The 12,168-nt window shown below is 41.0% G+C and overlaps 1 protein-coding gene across 3 annotated transcripts in view; it reads right to left on the minus strand.

The window, feature by feature from the left end:
* Positions 1 to 11,930, minus strand: part of CCDC68 (coiled-coil domain containing 68) — a 67,196-nt gene extending 55,266 nt beyond the window's left edge. For 2 of the 3 annotated variants that reach the window (XM_008979851.5, XM_017963480.4), the window contains exons 1-2: positions 11,849 to 11,930; positions 1,417 to 1,585 (exon numbers count right to left, since the gene is read on the minus strand). The gene's annotated coding sequence lies outside the window, so the exon portion shown is untranslated. The remainder of the gene's footprint in view (positions 1 to 1,416; positions 1,586 to 11,848) is intronic. The other variant, XM_008979850.4, reaches the window with a different exon arrangement.
* Positions 11,931 to 12,168: the final 238 nt, after the last annotated feature.

A 12,168-nucleotide genomic window follows, 5' to 3' on the forward strand; every position in this document is an offset into this window, starting at 1 on the left:
TCCTCTGAAGTCTTTTCCGGGATTAAGATCTTGGTACAAAACAACATTTAAATGCTTGAAGTAAGAGGAGACACCCACAGGGACAATACCCAGTGTGCTTGAAAACCAGAGGGAGGATGGTCAGGTCAGGATAGGGGTCAGCAAACCCCAGCCTGGGAGCTCAATCTGATTTCTCTCCTGTTTGTACAGCCTCGGAGCTAAGAATGGTTCTTACATTTCTGCATGGGTAAACAAAAAATCAAAAGAAGAATGACATTTCATGGCACATGAAAATTACATGAATTTCAAATTGAGTATTCATAAAAATGTTTGGAAAAAAATAAAAGGACATTTCATGACACATGAAAATTATGTGAAGTTCGAATGTAGTGCCCATAAATAAAGTTTTACTCTAGCACCACACACCCATTCATGTATCATATCGTCTATGCTGCTTTGGTACCACAAACAGCAGAGTTCAGTAGTTGTGACAGAGAAAGTATGCGGCAAGCAATGCCTAAGGTATTTCCTATCTGGCCCTTTAGAGGATATGTTTGCCGACCTCTGGGTTAGGGATTGGCAAGGCGTGGGGGAAGGACCAGTGGGAAAACAGTGGCAAACAAAGCAGTCAATCTGGCCTGAGTTAGTTTTTTCCCTCCAGTACCGTAGTCTTGATCTACAGTCCTATTCAATTGATTTACTTTCATTTCCCTTTTAGTATATTATGCAATGTGTACACTAACAAATGATAAGAGGTATTTTATCATAGGAATGAATGGCCAATTTAAAAATTGCATCAAGGCTTACATCTTTTATCTTAAAATATTCTCTCTTATGTATCTTTTGTTCTTAAAATCAAGGAATTTTGCTTCTTGATCACTGATATTTCTGAAATCATCCACCTATTCCACTCACTTGTTGGGCCATCTTAAACAAGTTGCATAAAACCTTAGTCTTCACTTACATAGCTGTCAGTAGGGGTGATAACACCTAGAGATATGAAAATGAGTTGTTGTTTTTTTTAATGCCTGCTCTCAGAAAGCACTCAATGAACAGTCACTGTCAATAGTGTTGCCCCTGTTATTTTATGTTATCAATAGCCACAGAAGACAAGTAGGGCAGGTAGTTCACATCTATCTGTTTACAAAGCTTTATAACTATATCCACATGAAGTTAAGTTCCATTTCTCTCTTTGGTTCAGAAAACTTTTGCACCCACAGTCCCTGATTCGTGTAAAGAAACCCAAGGGGAACATAAGCCAACAGAGTCCAAATTGCCATGTGGCATTACTATCCTGGAGAAAATCCATGTTAGCATTTTATTTCAGCCAGAAGTAGATTAAGGAGATGAAAGTTTCAAAATAAATCACAATCAGTTAATTAAAGTAAGGAAAGACTTTTGTTTGTTTTATGCTAGAATGGACTGAAGACAGCTTACAGGTGGCATTAGGCCAAGAGGAGGTATTTCCTAGACAAGGGCCTTGCAAACAGGGCTTCCAGGGAGGAGGCCGAGGACTGCTGAATAGACAGGACTCTGTCACCTCAGCTTCAACCACAGCAGCTTTGCTTTGTTCTGTCACATACACTGAATTTTTCCATGAGGTTTTCTGTGAAGAAAGAAGATTCCACAGCTGAAACAGTTTAGAGGCAGCCTGCCTGGTCTCATGGCCCCATTCAGCCACTCCATACCTGTGTGACCTCTGCCAAGTCCCTTAACCTCTCTGTGTCTCAGTTTCCTTAACAGTAAAATGAAAATAATATTATTAACAATAATCAATGTGGGGTTGTTCATTGGTTAATATTTGTCAAGCACTTATAACAGCACATATATAATAAATGATTTGTACATATTTGTCAAATGAGTACATAAAATATGAAACCATTATTCACCATTAAGGCTGACAAGCAATCTGAATAGTTTTCTTTCTCGCAGGAAAGAAACAGGTTATATTTTAAATAACCTGTGGACTGAACCGGCCTATGAAGGAAAACTGCTGTGGGGGACTTTCAGACTAGCAAATCCATGGTACAAATTCCTTATTGCTAGTGCCCCAATAATTTTTCAGTTTCCTCAATCAATGATGCTAACATCTAATGAAGAGTTTACAATCTACAAAACAATGCACACACGTTATTGTGAATTGTAATCCAAGTGATAAACCATCACACCACCAGGCACCCAAGAGAATCTAACTATACCTCATGCTCTAGTTAATGACATGAAAATAGCAGAAGTATTATACAGTAAACATACACAAGCACCTGTTACAGGTTGAATTGTGTCCTCCCTCTAATTTTATGTTAAAGTCTTAACCCCTAGTTTCTCAGAATGGGACCTTATTTGGAAATAGGGTTTTACAGATGTCGTTAGTTAAGTAAACATGAGCTCATACTGCAGTAGGGTGGATCCCTACTCCAATATGACTGATGTGCTTATCAAGAGAGGCATGGCAGAGATGAGAACACCGAATCCCCTGCGAAAATGAAGGCAGAGATCTACTGATGCTTGTACATGCCAAGGAACACCAAAGATTACTAGCAAACCACCAAGCAGGGGAGAGGCAAGAAACAGATCTCTCTTACAGCTCTCAAGGGGAACTAACCATGTAGACCCATTGATCTCAAGCTTCTAGGCTTTAGAACTCAGAGATGATCCATTTCCATATTCAAGCCACACCATGGGTGGTATTTTGTTAGAGCACCCCTAGAAAAGGATCACAGACACTGTTGATATTCTAGAGACTGTAACAAGGATGTTTCCTTGCTTTACTTAACCCTTGATTCATATATTGAGAGAGTAAATATTTATTGAAAGCCACTGTGTTAGGAGCTGTGGCTACAGGACTGAGCCAAAGACCCTAATTTCATGGGATTTTCAGTACAGAGGGAGAGGCAGACATTAAACCACAAGTAAATATAGAGGGGGTCTAAAGAAGGTTGTGATGAGTGACGTGAAGAAAAGCAGATCAGGGGACCCAGGGTAAAAGGAGACATTATTCTATATGAGTGGTGAGGAAAGCTGATCTGAGGAAGCAGTATTTGAGCAAAAGATTGAGAAAGTAAGGTGCAAGCCATGTGGCTTCCCGGATCTAGGAGAAGAGAGTTCCAGGCAAATGGGAAAGCAAGAGCAGAAACTGGCATGTGCCTAGAGTAGTGGTTTCTGTTTTGTTTTGCTTTTGAGACAAAGTCTCACTCTGTTGCCCAGGTTTGAGTGCAGTGGCATAATCTCAGCTCACTGCAACCTCTGCGACTCAAGAGATTCTTGTGCCTCAGCTTCCCAATTAGCTGGGATTACAGAGGTGCACCACCATACTCAGCTAATTTTTTTTTTTGTATTTTTAGTAGAGACAGGGTTTCACCATGTTGGCCATGCTGGTCTCAAACTCCTGGCCTCAATGATCCACCCACCTTGGCCTCCCAAAGTGTTGGGATTACAGGTGTGAGCCACGATGCCCAGCCTCTAGAGCAGTGTTCTAAAAACACCACTGCACACAGCAAAGCCTACCATTTTCTTTTCTTTTAATGTTGCAAAATCTTTTTCTTTTTTACCTAAGCTTTTTGAGACTTCCAGTTTGTCTAAGGAGTTGTCTCCTTGGCCACATTAAAACAGGTCTAGCCGTTGCTATTATGGATCCCCAGGATTGAAGCAAAGAGAGTGAAGCTGTCAGGTACTGCAAAAGTGGAAACAACTGACCCCAGGTCTGCCCAGAAAAAGGGCAACAAAGTCTGATTGACTGCACAGAGGTATTCTCCACTCACTGCTGGGGTCTGCTGATTGAAAAGCACCATGCTGGATGTCTGGCAGATTTTGGCTAGGTAGCACTTGAATCTCCTTCCCAGATATGCTGAGGCACCGTCTGTATGAGTCTTGCAGGAAAGGTCCCTTGTTCATGCTCACTCCCTGGAGCTGGAGCACAGGTACAACACCTAGAATCAGCCAATGAGAGCCCGTGCTGGAAGTGCAACTCAGGGACTGGCCATCTGGCTGGTTGGAGCTGGCGGCAGTGGAAATCCAGTCGTTATTCAGGAAAGCAAGGAGTCTCTGATGCAGAGTGGTGCTTCTTGTCCATGTGGCAGGAAATTCAGTGGCAGTATCCAGTGGCTAGTAGCTGTGTCAGGAGGATCCTAACCCCCTCATCCCACAGTCTGATTTCACTGGTGTCCTAGCATATGAGATCCTCCCATTTTCCAAACCTAGTTTTTCAACATTCCCATCAATTCCAGTAGCTGCTCTATATCCTCTCAGTAAATTATTCTTCTACTAAGTCGGCCAGAGTCAATTACTCCGGGTTGCAATCGAGAGCCCTGCTTGGTTTTAGCAGTTTCTGAGTTTTCAGGTCTTCATTTCCTGGTTCTATCGGATTATTTGTTCGTTTTTGATCCCGATTTTATAGAGCTTGGATATTAGAAACTGAAAATGTTACTACAAAAGTGCCACAAAGATAATTCGGTTCTATGAGGGAAAACAGTGAACGTATTTCCAAACCCTGGTAAGACTAACCGTGTCCTGAATACTAATAGCACACCTGTTCTGCAGCTACATTACACAGCACAATGGTGACATCCAGTGTCAGCCGGCTAGATCTCAGGTGACTGTGCAGTTTACCTGAAAACGATGCACAGTATACAATAGACATGCATGTTACCACTGTATTCAAGTTCTGTTTTGAAATAATAATTAAGCTTTGGCTAAGTAGAATTAATTTTATTCAACTACATGCTACTCATTTGTATATACACAGATATTATAGCCAGTGCTATAGAAAATTCTTAGAAATAAGATAAAAGCTATTTTGGGGTAAAAATGAAATATTGATGTAAATACAATGTATGAATATCTATTGACAAAGCATGTGCCATTTACCAAAAAATTTTTTATATATTGCCAAAACTAATCATTACAACACTGTGTTATAATTATTATCTTCAGTGTGTGTTTGTGTGTGTGTGTGTGTGTCACAAAAAAAGGATGTAAGTGTTTCAAGGTTATAAGAACCTCATCAACTGAACACAGATAGGTTGACCCCAAATTCAGATGTCTTTGTAATGAAATAGTCTATCCTCATAGTCCACTGGCATAATTTGAAACAATGAAAAAGAGCTTAAAGTTTCAGCCAGTGTTCAGTTCAGCAACTAAACTGCAAAGAGGTGCAGAGCACATGTCTCCCTTTCCGTCTGGAGAAGAGTGGGAAGGAGGGGCCAGGATTTTGTTTTGTTTTTTGAGAGGGAGTCTCCTTCTATTGCTCAAACTGGAGTGCAGTGGCATGATCTCAGCTCGCCACAACCTCCGCCTCCCAGATTCAAGCAATTCTTCTGCCTTAGCCTCCCAAGTAGCTGGGACTACAGGTGCATGCCACCATGCGTGGATAATTTTTGTATTTTTAGTAGAGATAGGGTTTCACTAACTTGGCCAGACTGGTCTCAAAGTCCTGACCTAGTCTGCCCCAGCCTTCCAAAGAACTGGGATTACAGGCATGATCCCAGTAATCCACCACTCCCGGCCCAGGATTTGTTAAGTGAAGACTATATTCCAGGTGAGGTATGCGCTCTCTAACTTCTCACATATGCCCTGAGAGGTCAGTATTATTCCCATTTTGCAGATGAAAAGCGAGGCTCAACAAGATTAAGCAAAGATAGCTACTTGGTGGCCTTTGGATCCCAAGCCACAAGTTGTCTGGCTCTTTCTCATGAGACTGCTAGCTCCTAACTTACCACTTTGCCTCCTGCTACATTCTGAAGGAGTTTCTAAGCCTCACTTCTTCACCAACAGGTGAATACAATCCCTCATTAAGAAGGAATGGACCAGGCACAGTGGCTCACACCTGTAATCCCAGTACTTTGGGAAGCCAAGGCAGGCAGATCACCTGATGTCAGGAGTTCGAGAGCAGACTGGCCAACATGGCAAAACCCCATCTCTACTAATTAACAATGCAAAAACTAACCAGTCCTGGTGGTGCACGTCTGTAATCCCAGCTACTCAGGAGGCTGAGGCACAAGAATCACTTGATCCTGGGAGGAGGAGGTTGCAGTGAGCTGAGATTGTGCCACTGCACTCTAGCTTGGGTGACAGAGTGAGACTGTCTCAAAAAAAAAAAAAAAAGGAAGGAACTACTAATACACACAACAACATAGATAAGTGTCAAATGCATCATGCTAACTGAAACAGCCAAATTCAAGGGGCTACATAGTCTATGGTTCCATCTATTTGACATTCTACAAAAGTGAAAAGTAAAAACTGTAGGCATCAAAAGTGATCAGTGGTTGCTTGGGACTGGCAGTAGGGAAAATGTTGACCACAAGAGGAACACGTAGGACTTTGGGGTGGGGAAATATATTTTGTTAGTGATCATGGTTCTATGATTGTAACAATTTCCCTAAATTTACAATACTCCACACTGAAAAAGGTGAATTTGTATACTGTTATTTAAAAAAAATAGTAATCTGGCAGAATCTAGAAAAAAAACAATGCACAAGTGAGATTTCAAAATTCAAGAACCCTCACTGATTTTATTAGCACTAACTGAAAGACAAAATTAGCTGAATTTGATTTTCTTCATTCAAATTATTGACCCCCAAAAGAACAGTGTACATGGTAAATATACATATATAGCAATGGAATCAGGATTGTTAAAAACAGCCAACTGGGCTGCTGATTCTAGCTCATGCTACAAGATCAATCAATTAAAGTTGGCATTCAGCATGACAGAAACAAAGAAAGCCCTTTAAACATTCTTTAAAACTTAATCATAAGCACTTTTTATTAAAGGTGATAAAGTAGAAGGAAATATATATTAATACCTAAGAAATAGAATATTTGCAACAAGCTTTAACTATAATTCATGAACCTAGAACTTTCCTCTCATCTACTCATTGCTTTTCTAATAGCTTTCTAGATGCACAATGTTTTCATTCTTCATATTTGTCCATCTGCACATACACTGTTGGATCAATGATGAAAATGTCTACTTATGCAGGGCCTGAAACAGCCAGGACCATAATTTTCTTTCTTTATTTTGTTTTTTTGAGACAGAGTCTCCCTCTGTCACTCAATCTGGAGTGGAGTGGTGCAATCTCGGCTTACTGCAACCTCCGCCTCCCAGGTTTAAGGTTCAAGCAATCTCCTATTTCAGCCTCCCAAGTAGCTGGAACTACAGGTACATGTCACCACACCCAGCTAATTTTTGTATTTTTCGTAGAGACATGGTTTCACCGTGTTGCCCATGCTGGTATCAAACTCCTGACCTCAGGTGATCCACCCACCTCAGCCTCCCAAAGTACTGGGATTATGGGCGTGAGCCACCCACCACGCTCTGTCATGACCCTACTTTTCATCACCACCTTTGCCCACCCTCCCACACCATGAAGATGTTTGACTTATCCAAGAGCAGCATCCTACCAAAATCCAGGTGTTAATAGAAAGATAGAAGTGTCAGAGGCAGCTTCTCATTTTGGATAAAACAAAGTTTCTGTATCACATCACAACAATATAAGTGACCTCATCAAAATAAATAGCAAGCATTTACAGCTCAATACTGATCAAGCTTTCTTCCTCTTTATGAACCAACATAGCATGATGAATGTCTCCATCCTGATCCTGATCCCTGGAGTATATGAAAGTGAGAACAATAAAGATGAATTTCTGTAGATGGTGAATAACTCTCAGGAGATACTTGGTGTAAAATCATCACTGTAAGGCTAGAAAAAAATGCATTTGTTTTAGAATTTTAAAAATCCTTACCAAGGAAACAAAGGGATATTACCAATTGAGATTGATTACTCCATCCAATCACACACAGATCATCAAAACAGTAGCACTATTCTCACTTAGGAGTTTTAGAAAGTTGTTTCGACATTTCAAGCAGAAAAAAACGAGCTGCAAATGAAGACATTCAGCTTTGGAAAATGATATTATTTAACCTATGTTGTCTTCTTTTCAAATTGTAGATGTTAAATAGATCTTTTGCAATCTAAATGCCAATAAAACAGACTTCAAGGACTGGGCCCAGTGGTTCACATCTGTAATCCCAGCACTTTGGGAGGCCAAGGTGGGAGGATTGCTTAAGGCCAGGAATTGGAGGCCAGTCTGGGTAACACAGTGATACCCCATTTACGAAAAAAAAAATTAATTAACTAAGCTTGCTGGCACATTCCTGTAGTCCCAGTCATAGAGAAGGCTGAGGCAGGAGGATCACTTGAGCCCAGGAGATTGAGGTTTCTGTGAGCTAGGATCCTGACACTGCACCCCAGCATGAGTGACAGAATAAGACCCTGTCTTGAAAAACACCAAAACAAAAACAGACCTCAAGTTATTCTGATGCTCTTTTTTCTTCCCCAAAAGGAAATTTCAATTTATGTAGTAACTTAAAGGTACTCAGAGAGACATTGTCTTCTTTTTAGGCTCACAGAACTGACTAGATTTTTATGAAAGGATTTCAGTAAACTAGAGAAATCTCCCTAAGAGGATCTCTAAGCATAAGTTGTCAAGCATGACCCGCACCCCTGAAAACTGCATTTGCCATAATAGTTAGCAAAAGGCAGGGTCAATGGAGATATATAAGAAAACAATTCTGGCTGGGAACTGCTGTTCCAGTTTTCCGATTCCTAATACGGGTATATCAAAAGTCAATGTTCTTGCAAAGTTAAGTTCCTGTTTGTTTGTTTGTTTCTTTGTTTTAGGCAGAGTCTCACTCTGTTGCCAAAGTTAAAGTGCAGTGGCACCATCTCGGCTCACTGCAACCTCCACCTCCCACGTTCAAGCAATTCTCTTGGCTCAGCCTCCTGAGTAGCTGGGATCACAGGCACATGCCACCACACCCAGCTAATTTTAAAAAAATATTTTTAGTAGAGAAGGGATTTCACCACGTTGGCCAGGCTGGTCTCCAACTCCTGGCTCCAAGTGATCCACCTGCCTCAGCATCCCAAATTGCTAAGGCAAGTTAAGAAGTTCTTAACGTTTGTTTGTTCTCTAGACAGTTATACACACACAAAAAATCACTGTTTAATAGGAACCTCATTGTGTAACTCTTGGCATTCATATTTAAAATTATAGAAGAGAGTCAAAGCATCAAATAAGAGGTTGGCTCACATCAGTTATTCTCAAATTATCCTACTATGGATGCTGCACCAATATATCTGTTTTACCATGCAAACATAATTGCAGAAACGTTTACCAAATGGTGAACAAAATGTGGTGTAGTCATGATACGGAATAAATGCTAGTTAAGCAATAAAAAGTAACCAACTACAGATACATGTGACAACCTGAATAAACCTCAACAACTATTCTAACTGAAAAAAGCCAGATGCTAAAGGCTATATATTGTATGATTCCATCTGTATGAAATGTCCAGAAAAGGCAAATCTAAACAGACAAAATATATTAGTGGTTGCCTGAGGCTGGGGGTAAGAATGGTGAGTGACTGTAAACAGGCCCCAGGGATGTTTGAAGGATGATGAAATTACTTAAAATTGGATTGTGCCAGTGGTTGTACCATTCAGTAAATTTACCAAAAATCATTGAATTACACACTTGGATGTATTTTATGGTATGTTAATTATACCTTCAATAAAGATGTTTAAAGAAAAAAAAGAGGAAAAGTAAGAATAACTTGAATAAAGATGCTGTTTTCCTCTGGGGGGAAATATAATTGTAGTCATGTTTTTCTAATTTACACCAAAAAATAATTTAATGGATAGATTTTTTCAGTTTTAAATTTTTTGTTCATTAATTTTTGTCTCTAGATTATTGTCAGCCATACTACAAGTTTAGTTTTTATTTAATTTGCATGAAGTTGATACTTAGCTATTTTAGGTTAATATTTCATAACATCAAACCTGGAACACATGATTCCTAAGTTCCTCCCCAACCTAAACAAAAAAGAAAACCACTGAGCAGAATAACATGTGAGCTCCTCTATCATTTTTAGATTTGTGTATTTAAATCAGTGTAAGGGGATATGTGATTTGAAACTAATCTAGTTTCAGTCACTGTCCAAATAGAATGGATCATTGATGTGGTCTGCAAATCTATGAACTTGACTTGGGGTGGCCTGGAAGACTCCAATGTAGTAAATTCCAGGAGGACAGAAATGTGTCTTATTCCCCTCCCACCTGGTTCTCCCACACAGAACACAGTGCTCTCAATAAATATTGTTTCAATGAATACATGAATAGGCCCACAAATTTACAGATGCACCAGATAGCTTCTAAAACTGAATGTACACACACATTCTCTCTCTCTCAATCTCTCTCTCTCTTTTGTTTTCCAAACTCACATATATGGCTGCTTTTGTGCTTAGTAAATGATATTCATTTAAACTTGTTAGTAAATTCGTGGTAAAATTTTGCCATGTGAAATGTTTTCAATCAATACATAGTCACATAATTTGGATGTAAATATCTCCGTTGGAAAGATGTGAAACTACTACTTTAAAAGACTTTTACATTCCCATCAAAATCTTCAATTGTTTCCCTTTGCAGTCATAATTCCAAGCAAATGCACAACTCATTTTTTAGCTTTGTCTAAATCTAGCTTAGGTATATTAGCTGTGGCCAAAATTTGGATTACAACTCACCTCCAATGTTGAGCATGCTGTAAATAAGTAAGCTAACAAATAACATGCCTATCACTAATTCACAAAATAGCACCTGTATTAATTTCAAAAATCTCTTTCTAGTTATGACAAGGAATCAATTTATTTTGTAAATAACAAGAGGTAAGAACTTTCTTATGAGGTCAGCCTGGAAGTATAGTTGTTTTCATTGTTTCTGCAAATATTTGAGGAACCACACGGGGATACTCCCTGCCTTGGGCAGAAATTCCTCTGTGTCAGGGGCCTTCACTCTAGCTGGGGAAAAGCTTAACAACAGCACCAATTGTGTCATCCAGGGTAACTGACACTCCTGCCCAGCTCACATTTCTGGAAAACCAGACTGCTGTAGCTCTGAATATTTAATAGCATTAGGTCAAATCAAAAGGACAGATTATCTCCTTCCTATCACAAACAGAATAATTCCTTTTAGTATTCTGACACTTCATCCGATCTATATACACCAAGAAAGTAAAAGAGGTTTTGATTCCTAAAATAAAACAGTTATAATATAATGGGGAACAGACACTTATGTCCAGGGCTTGTTGCTTGTTCTGATCCTTACATTCAATTTTGTCTTCCCTTCCAAAAAGGCTAAAACTTCACAGCTACGTCCTCGCCGAATCTGAAAACGACACTTGCACGGTCCCATACTATTTTTTGGTAAGATAAGAGCGTTCCTTTGTCTAGTCGCCTAGCACGCTGTAACTTCCAGCTCTAAAATCTCATGATGCCCACACAATGTTAAGGAAACGGTCAAGTAATGGGCTACTCTTTCTACTACACCTGCAGCTGCTGAAGCCCGCACAAATGAATGAAGACAGCCACCTTCATTCATCTCTGCTCTTAAAAAAATGCGAGGGCAGTAACGTGTCAAAGTTATCAAACTGAAGTTCCCAGGTCAGGGCGTTTACCGAAAGGATTTTCTCCACGGCCACTGAAATTAGCGGGCAGAAGTCGCGGGGACCCCTGATAAACGGATTGTATAACATCAACCTAAGTAAATAATCAGGTGTGCGCCCAGCTAAAGAGGGGTTCTTCTCTGCGGAAAAGTAATTCTTCCCCGGGGAGAAGAAACTTCTCGCCCAGAAATCCGAGCCCAGAACCGAGGTTTCCAGGGAGGGTTACCCTCTTCACCAAGGACCCTTTTACAGGAAATGTCCTTGATGACAGGAGCTCCGCTGGAGGAAGCCGCTGGAAAGGCACCTGGACACCACACACCTGGCGGGGATGCCGCGGCGCGCTACAGAGACGGGCCCGTAGGTGGCCAGACTCGCCTACCTTTGGGGGCGCCTAGCAGGCGCGGGGTCCCAGTGCTGCTCCTCCCCTGGGCGATCAGGCCTTGGGGCCAGGGCCGGCTGCCAGGGCCCTGCGAGCGCAGCCGCCACCGCCCACAGGTTTGACTCCGCCCCGCGGGGAACGCCCAGGGCAGAGTCCGGCGCCGGTGAGGCTCCGGGGAGGAGTCGCTGGACTTGCACGCCCAGCGCCGCAGAGTCAGACTCTGCCCCTCAAGCCCCTCGCTAGGGTGCTGTGCATGGCGGTGGGGATGATCGGCAGCTGCTTTACAAGAAGGTTATATTTGCACCCTAAGTTCATAAACG

This window comes from Callithrix jacchus, chromosome 13, assembly GCF_049354715.1.
Source record: "Callithrix jacchus isolate 240 chromosome 13, calJac240_pri, whole genome shotgun sequence".
Lineage (NCBI taxonomy): Eukaryota > Metazoa > Chordata > Mammalia > Primates > Cebidae > Callithrix > Callithrix jacchus.